This window comes from Penaeus vannamei, chromosome 2 (assembly GCF_042767895.1).
Source record: "Penaeus vannamei isolate JL-2024 chromosome 2, ASM4276789v1, whole genome shotgun sequence".
Classification (NCBI taxonomy): Eukaryota; Metazoa; Arthropoda; class Malacostraca; order Decapoda; family Penaeidae; genus Penaeus; species Penaeus vannamei.
In genome coordinates, this window is record NC_091550.1 from 37,036,644 (window position 1) to 37,044,410 (window position 7,767).

At 36.7% G+C, this 7,767-nt stretch overlaps 1 protein-coding gene across 6 annotated transcripts in view; it reads right to left on the bottom strand.

Moving 5' to 3' along the window:
- The window catches only part of Gdap2 (ganglioside induced differentiation associated protein 2), a 126,910-nt gene that overhangs the window by 16,762 nt on the left and 102,381 nt on the right, over positions 1 to 7,767 (bottom strand). The gene's annotated exons all lie outside the window — the stretch shown is intronic.

The window sequence follows — 7,767 nt, forward strand, 5'->3', positions numbered from 1 at the left end:
TGGTATAATAATGTTAATAATAATTATAATGATAATAATAACAATAAGATTAATATTAATATCAATAATAATAATAATTAGTATTATAATAAGAAGAAAAATAACAATTATAATAAAAATAATAATGAGAATAATAATAATAACAATAACAATAATAATAATAATCATAATAATAATAATAATAATAATCATAATAATAATAATAATAATAATAATAATAACAATAATAATAATAATAACAACAACAAAACAAAAACAATAATAATAATAATAATGATAATGATGATAATAACAATAAAAATAATAATAATAATAATAACAACAATAACAGTAACAATAATAATAATAATAATTATAATAACAATAATAATAATAATAATAATAATAATAATAATAATAATAATAATAATAATAATAATAATAATAATAATGATAATAACAATACTGAAAACAAAAACAATAGAAACACTTACACCACTACTAGAACTAATAGCAACATTAACAACAGTAGTAAAACTGCTAAAAGTAGCCAAAGCTTCAAATCACACTATGGCTATTGGTAAAGACTTCCAACATTTAAGCTCAACTATCCATTTTACTGCCTCAAGAGAAAGCAAAAAATTGTGGATAAAGGCATTAAAAGTAAGACACAATCAACAACAGTAATTAATATTGCCCCCCCACCCCCCAAAAAAAAAATCATATATATATATATATATATATATATATATATATATATATATATATATATATATATATACATATACATATACATATATATATATATATATATATACATATACATATATACATATATACATATATACATATATACATATATATACATATTTATACATATATATATATATATATATATATATATATATATATATATATATATAATAATAATAAAAATTAATAATAAAGATAATAATAATTATTATTATTATTATCATTATTATAATAATAATAATACTTATAATAATAATAACAATAACAATAATAATATCAACAATAATAACAATAATAATAAGGATAATAACAATAACAATAAAAAACATAACAATGTTAATCATAATAATAACAATATTAAAAATACCAGATGAAGCAAAGACAAAAATAGATATGACAGAAAATATGGAGGCTGTAGCAGGATACAGAAACGGAAAAAAAAAAAAAAAAAAAAAAATACAGAAAATAAAAATCTACTCATGATACAATGACGTAAAATGTGGGTATCAAAGCAAAGTATGTTTCCTCCGTCTGTATCTTTTCCAGTGTACGTAAAATCTTTCCAATAAGAAAGGATTACTGAGATTTCTCCCAGTAAATAAAAAGGAAACAAAAATCAAAGAGCAACATTTATTATAACATGATACCGTAAATGTTCATGTTGGAACTCATAATAATGATATTGATAATTGCAATCATGATGATGATAATCATAACCATGATAAAGATTACTGAATCAATAACAATGATCATGATGATGACAATTACAAAAGTGCTTAAAAAAATATAATAATAATAATAATAATAATAATAATAATAATAATAACAACAACAATAGTACTAACAACAACAATAATAATAACAATAATAATAATAATAATAATAATAATAATAATAATAACAATAACAATAATAATAACAATAATAATAATAACAAAAAGCAATAACAGTAACAATCATCATCACAAAAATAATATTATTAATATTAATAATAGTAATAACATCAATAACCATATTACTAAAATCAAGAAAAAAATCAATTACTAAATATTTATTTAGTAATGCACTATGAGACGAGATCAAAAGGAGTACCTGTACAGTGTCCATGGCTAAACTTCATTCCAATACAAGTGCGTGCCTCTTTTTGAGTACACACACTATTCAATATATCAACAATGACGAAGGTGCAACAGAGAGCTCACATGACTTGTACCCCTTTCCTGATATACCTACTCCTTTCTTGCACCTCCCCCTTCCACCCCTATTATTCTGACCTTTCCATCTCTTTGTGACCTTTTCCTTTCTCCCTCACTCTTTGGAGTTAAGCTCTTCTCTGCTCGAAAAGCAATAGTCAGTGTGATACAATTTGCTTATTAATTCTGTGAATTTGTGTTGTGTGAATGGCAATCTTTTTATTCACTGATGAGATACTACTAATTAGAAATCAGTAACTTAAAAACTCACAATTATAAAATTTTAATTCAAATCTAACCCACAACCAGTAACACATAACATAACTAAAACAAAATAACAATATGCAAATGAATGCATTGAAATCAAAATCACAAAAAACAACCACCCAATCTTCCTTCTTTCTAAAAGGTCAGGTGAGCAGCAAAGCTTCACCAGAAATATAACCAATAAAAAATTTAGGTCAGTCCTATGCCAGCAAAAAAAGAAACAAAAACAAAATACCTGCACTGCATCCCACTGCAACAAATAACACATTTACAGTATTTCTACTGAGCTCTTATTACAACAGGCAATGAAAACCATGCATGCTCACTAAATACATGGACTATATTTAAAAAATCATCTATAAAAAAAAGAAGCCAAAAGGAAAAGGACATAAATCATGATTTAAAAAAAGGACTAACATCAAGATTCGAAAGAAAATACAATTGCGTAAATGCATCCAAGTATTCACATTAATATTCACATTTCTTTTAATGGGTAGTTAATATTTTTGTCTATCTAGATAGATAGGCAGAAAAAAACATAAAAGTCCTTTCCTCACTATAAACTGCTGGAGTTATTTAATACAGTTAGTATCACTCACTTTAAAACACATACCTGCACACACAAAGTAAGTGAACCAAAAACATAGAACTTTCAACCATGTAGTAGAAGTAAAATGAATTACTTCCAGTGCTGCGTATCCAATCCAACAAAAATTAAACTTCGCAAACTCACTTCCTCTATTATTTTTCCTTTCCCTCCCCCCCACCCCCCAAAAAAAAGTCTGACTGAAAATTATTCACTAACACATTTAATGTAAATATTATTATGGAAATATGTATATAAATGTTATAAAAGATACCATAATCAAATCAAATACATTTTTTTTCTCTGTCAAGCAATTAGAATAATCATATCTTGATAGTAGTTAATGAAAACAATCATTTTTTACTAAATTCCTGCTACTGCTCATGACTCAGACACACAAAATCAATATCTCATGGAATACTATGAAGTTAAAATAACATAGGAAGTTTCCCAATTTGGGACACTTAAAATAATATATTTTGATCCACCTGAATACAAAACAGCAATGAACAATATTAAATCTGATTTAAACAACCACATAAAGCCATCACAGAATACTATGTTCATACTTCCATTATTGGAAAACTATATCACCAGTTGTAACTAGTTGTAAATAACAATAATTTCTGTTTCTATATGCAATAATCATAAAATAGTCTTTACACCAATACCGATAACTGGTTAAAACAGCTTAGGATTACTTTGCATTTAATCGCATTCAAAACTTAATAGTCATCAGTATTAATGAAACAAAAATATATGTATTTTGATGCGAATATCGTAATAATCCTCGCTATTACTGTATTACTATTACTGGGCAATTTCTTATCTACGCATAATTCAATATGCAAAGGCTCATATCCATCACTAATACTGAAATGCACTGCCTTATGAAAATGCATTTTCATGTACACTGCTTAATATCCAACATGAACAATGAAAGACAATTCCACCCGTGTTTACATCTCCAACGATGCACTCGCGAAACGTTACATGCACAACTCTACGGGGATCACACGCCAGATTTACATAACTCGGCCTGTGCATCGGACCACAAGAGATGGTATGCTCCGGTAATCACGTTCTCAATGATGGGAAAAACAAGCGAATTCATAAAAGTGTATACGATATTACTCCTTCCACTATTGCATTTACGATCATTCATCCATATTGATGTATGAGCATTTGGCTATAAAAAATCGACAAACACGCCCTGGAGACTTACCATGCGGAAACACGTAATAAAAACTCTCAAACAAATTTTCCAATGGACCATGTCATTCGCTAACTTCTAAAAGTAAAAACAGTGCACCTGAACAAAGGTTCGTGTGTGCGATCAATACCTATGTCCAACATAATAAAAATATCAATTACACTGATTATGTTATAATAATAACAACAATAACAACATTGGTAATATCAATGGCAATGATGATGATGATGATTTTATAACAACACCAACAGTAATAATAAGATAAAGAATACAAACAGAACGAACAATTCTGGAACAGCGAACTAAGTGGAATGCCGATCATCCATGCTTGCCAACAAACGCCTAACCAAACCACTCAAGCAATAATTAAAGAGCATTATCGGACGAAAGAAAATCAATTAGAAAATACGGGTATTAAATATATAACGCTGACAATGAAAATGCAGTAAGTCAAGATAGTGATTCGACGGTGATATTCACAAAAGAAAATACATAGGTGAAAAGCTAAATAGTAAATGTTGAAAAATACTAATTACAATACAGCAAAAAAGAATAAAAAAATAAAAACAACAACAAGCATTGGCAATAGCAAGAACAGTGCACGAGGGAGAGAAGCACATTTGAATCACCCGCCTTGAGAGAGAGCGCCGACAGAGGGCGAGCGATCAGCTGACTCGCCAGGAATCAGCTGGATTTCGTCACTTTCAATCATTTCAGTCTTTCCGTCCACGCACTTGGGCTACACACATACATCAACTCTTTTTCTCTTTCATATGTGGGACGTTTTCAATAGACTACGGTCGTTGCATGTCGTTGAATGCAGGGTATTAAAAAATATAAAACATTTATGGAGTTTTCTTTTGTAAATTGGTTTCGGTGGAAAAAAACACTGATTTCGATTTCGTTTTTTCTTTCTCTTTCGGACCCTCGTGAATCTGGCCCCGGACTAGGGTTCACTTTCACTAATGCCGTGTCGCGTAAAGGTGTCTTGCTAAGTGCGTCTGTCTTTCATTCCAAGGGCGAGGCGACTCGGTATGGATTCCTGCCGTCGGGTCCTCGTTCTCTATGTCTCGCGCTGTTTTCTCTTTCTTCTCTCTTCCTCCCTCTACGCTCGGAAGAGGAAAGAGAGAACGCACAAACAAAAATCTAACTAAGAATCAGGCTCCTCTCTTCCCTCCTCCTCCTCCTTCCATCGCCTCCCTCCGCGCCATGACACAACACAACACACGCCCACACACCCGCTCGCAGGCACAGTCACGCCCCCGAGACAACACACACGGACCAAAGGCGGCTCTGCCTTCCTCGCCCGCCACTCGCCGAGCCTCGGAATGAATCCCGTCCCGCAGACCGAAGGCCGCTCGCAGACCAATCAGGTCTCGTCGGTTATCGGCAGACCACTGAAGGAGGCCTGACGAAGGGCGGAGGAAAGGGCTGGGAAGGATCCCTGCCGCCCGCCGCCACCGCCCCCATCTGCACATGCGGCGGCGGTGGCGGGGCGGGGGAGGGGGTAGGAGTTGGGGGGGGCGGTAGAAACCAGGAAAGGTAAGAGGGAGGGTCGTCATCCTTTTCCTCCTCCTCCTCCTGCTGCTCCTCAAACATCTCTTCTTTCTTCTTACACTGCGACTTTCTCCCTTCGCTTCCTCCTTCCCTTGCCCTTCCCCCTCCTTTTCCTCTACCTCCACCTCTGCATCTTTCCCCCTTCTCTATCTCTCCCTCCCTCCTTATCCTCTACATCACTGCCATAACCATCTTCTGACCCCCCCTCCCCCTCCCCCTCGGTCCCTGCTTCTAGTGAATCAGGTCACGTGATCAATTTACCCTCCGCTGAAGTTGATGCTTCAGTCTGCGCCATCAAGCGGGTCCCGAAGCACGAAAAGCTGCCAATCCTGTGTCAAATCAGGCCAAAATCGACCGTAGGAGCAGGTGGCATTTTCGCACACGGCCACCATCCCACTCTCAGTCGCTCCTTCATTCACTCGCCCATCGCCCCACTCATTCATTCACATTTCCGTGCAATCCATTAACAAACTCGCCTTTTCTCCCACCCACCGGCCCAACCTACGGATCCCCACCCACCCAAGCCACCCGCCCAAACTCTCTACCCCCCTAACTATCCCACTGAGCGACTCTTCTCCCACACGCCCATCCGCACACCCAAACCATCCAGTCACAACACTCACCGCCCTAGCCAATCCACCTACCCACCTATCCGTCTTTCCACCCTCCCACCTTACTCATCTAACCCATCGCCCCACTCAACCCATCGACTGCCCACCTATCCTTCCCACCCACTCACCTGCCATCCACCATGTAACCGACCTACACACCTATCCCTCCCCTACCCCCTACCCCCCCTACACCCTCTTCCTTCCCCGGAGAGTTTGGGAAGTCTGGACCATTAGTGTGCTTTCCCACGCGCCGCCGGTCGAACCCAGGCCCGCGCCGCCGCCGCCGCCGCCGCTGCAAACGCCGTCCAAAATTACCTCAAGGGGATTTGCCGTCATAGATAACGCTTATTCAATTTTTCTGCCTTGCTCTCCTCTCCCTTCTTTCCTTCCTTTCCTTTCTTCATTTATTTTGATTATTTCTCTTTCTTTCTTTCTCCTATTTATATATATTTCTTCTTCCTTTCTCTTTCTCCTCGTTTGACATCGTCCGTCGACTTCGATCCTGTCATATAAATACCATACTGCAAAAAGAGGAGGCAGGATAAGAAAAGGAGGAAGGAAATTCCAAAATAAGAAGTGGCTGGAGAGAGGAAGCACATCAAGAAGGGAAACAAGGTCACGGCGAGAGCCCCAAAAGCAGGAGACGTCGGGGTCAGCAAGCACATTTTTCTCCGGCTCCTTCCTTCGCGACCGGCCACGCTCCGCCTCGCTCGCTCCTCTGCTTCCCGTCTCTCGCAAATCACTGAAACAAGTACACGTACACGCACGCTTGCACACACGCCTGTACGCGCACATTTGAACAACCACAGGATACATGAACTCTGACAAGTGTTGACAGTGTTGACACGAGATCATAAATTCAGACTATGGCTACGTATTTGCACCGCGACTGCAAATGCACCAGAAAATAGCATTCAACTTTTCGCCTGAAAGAAATCGGTTCTATATCACTGATTCTTTTTATGCTGAATTTAACGAAAATCTTTAGTTTTCTCCGGGAAGATTTCGTCTCGGATGTTCAATCAATAACACTCCATCCTTTTTTCAGGAAAATGCCTTTAGTCAATACTTCTTCAATTTTATTTTCTTCAATGGAAAAGCAATCGACAAAAACAAAACAGGGCATTCACCCTTATGCCACATACGAACACAATGGACACAGACAAAGACGCAGACACAGAAAAAAACGGACGGACAGTTAGATAGACAAACATTCATACACACATACATAAACAAATACACACACACACACACACACACACACACACACACACACACACACACACACACATACACACTTCCCCCTCTTCCCGGGCGAAATGGCACTCGTAGGCACTCGCCGCCATAGGTCACGGCGCGGCATTTGTGGACCTCGGCTGCGTCCTATTGGCTAAGAAACCTCCCTTCCTTCGTCCCGTCGCCTTCGTCGTTTTTCGTTCTATGCGACTTTTATTCGACTTTTAAATGTGTTTTTGGTTAAAAGAGAATTTCGTAAGACGTTATCGTTGTGTAAGACAACGACTTTTATGATTTTTTTCCTGATACGTATCTTTTGAACTGGCTATAGAAACTTAATTCCCTTCGGGTTATGCTTCGGCTCGTTTCTTG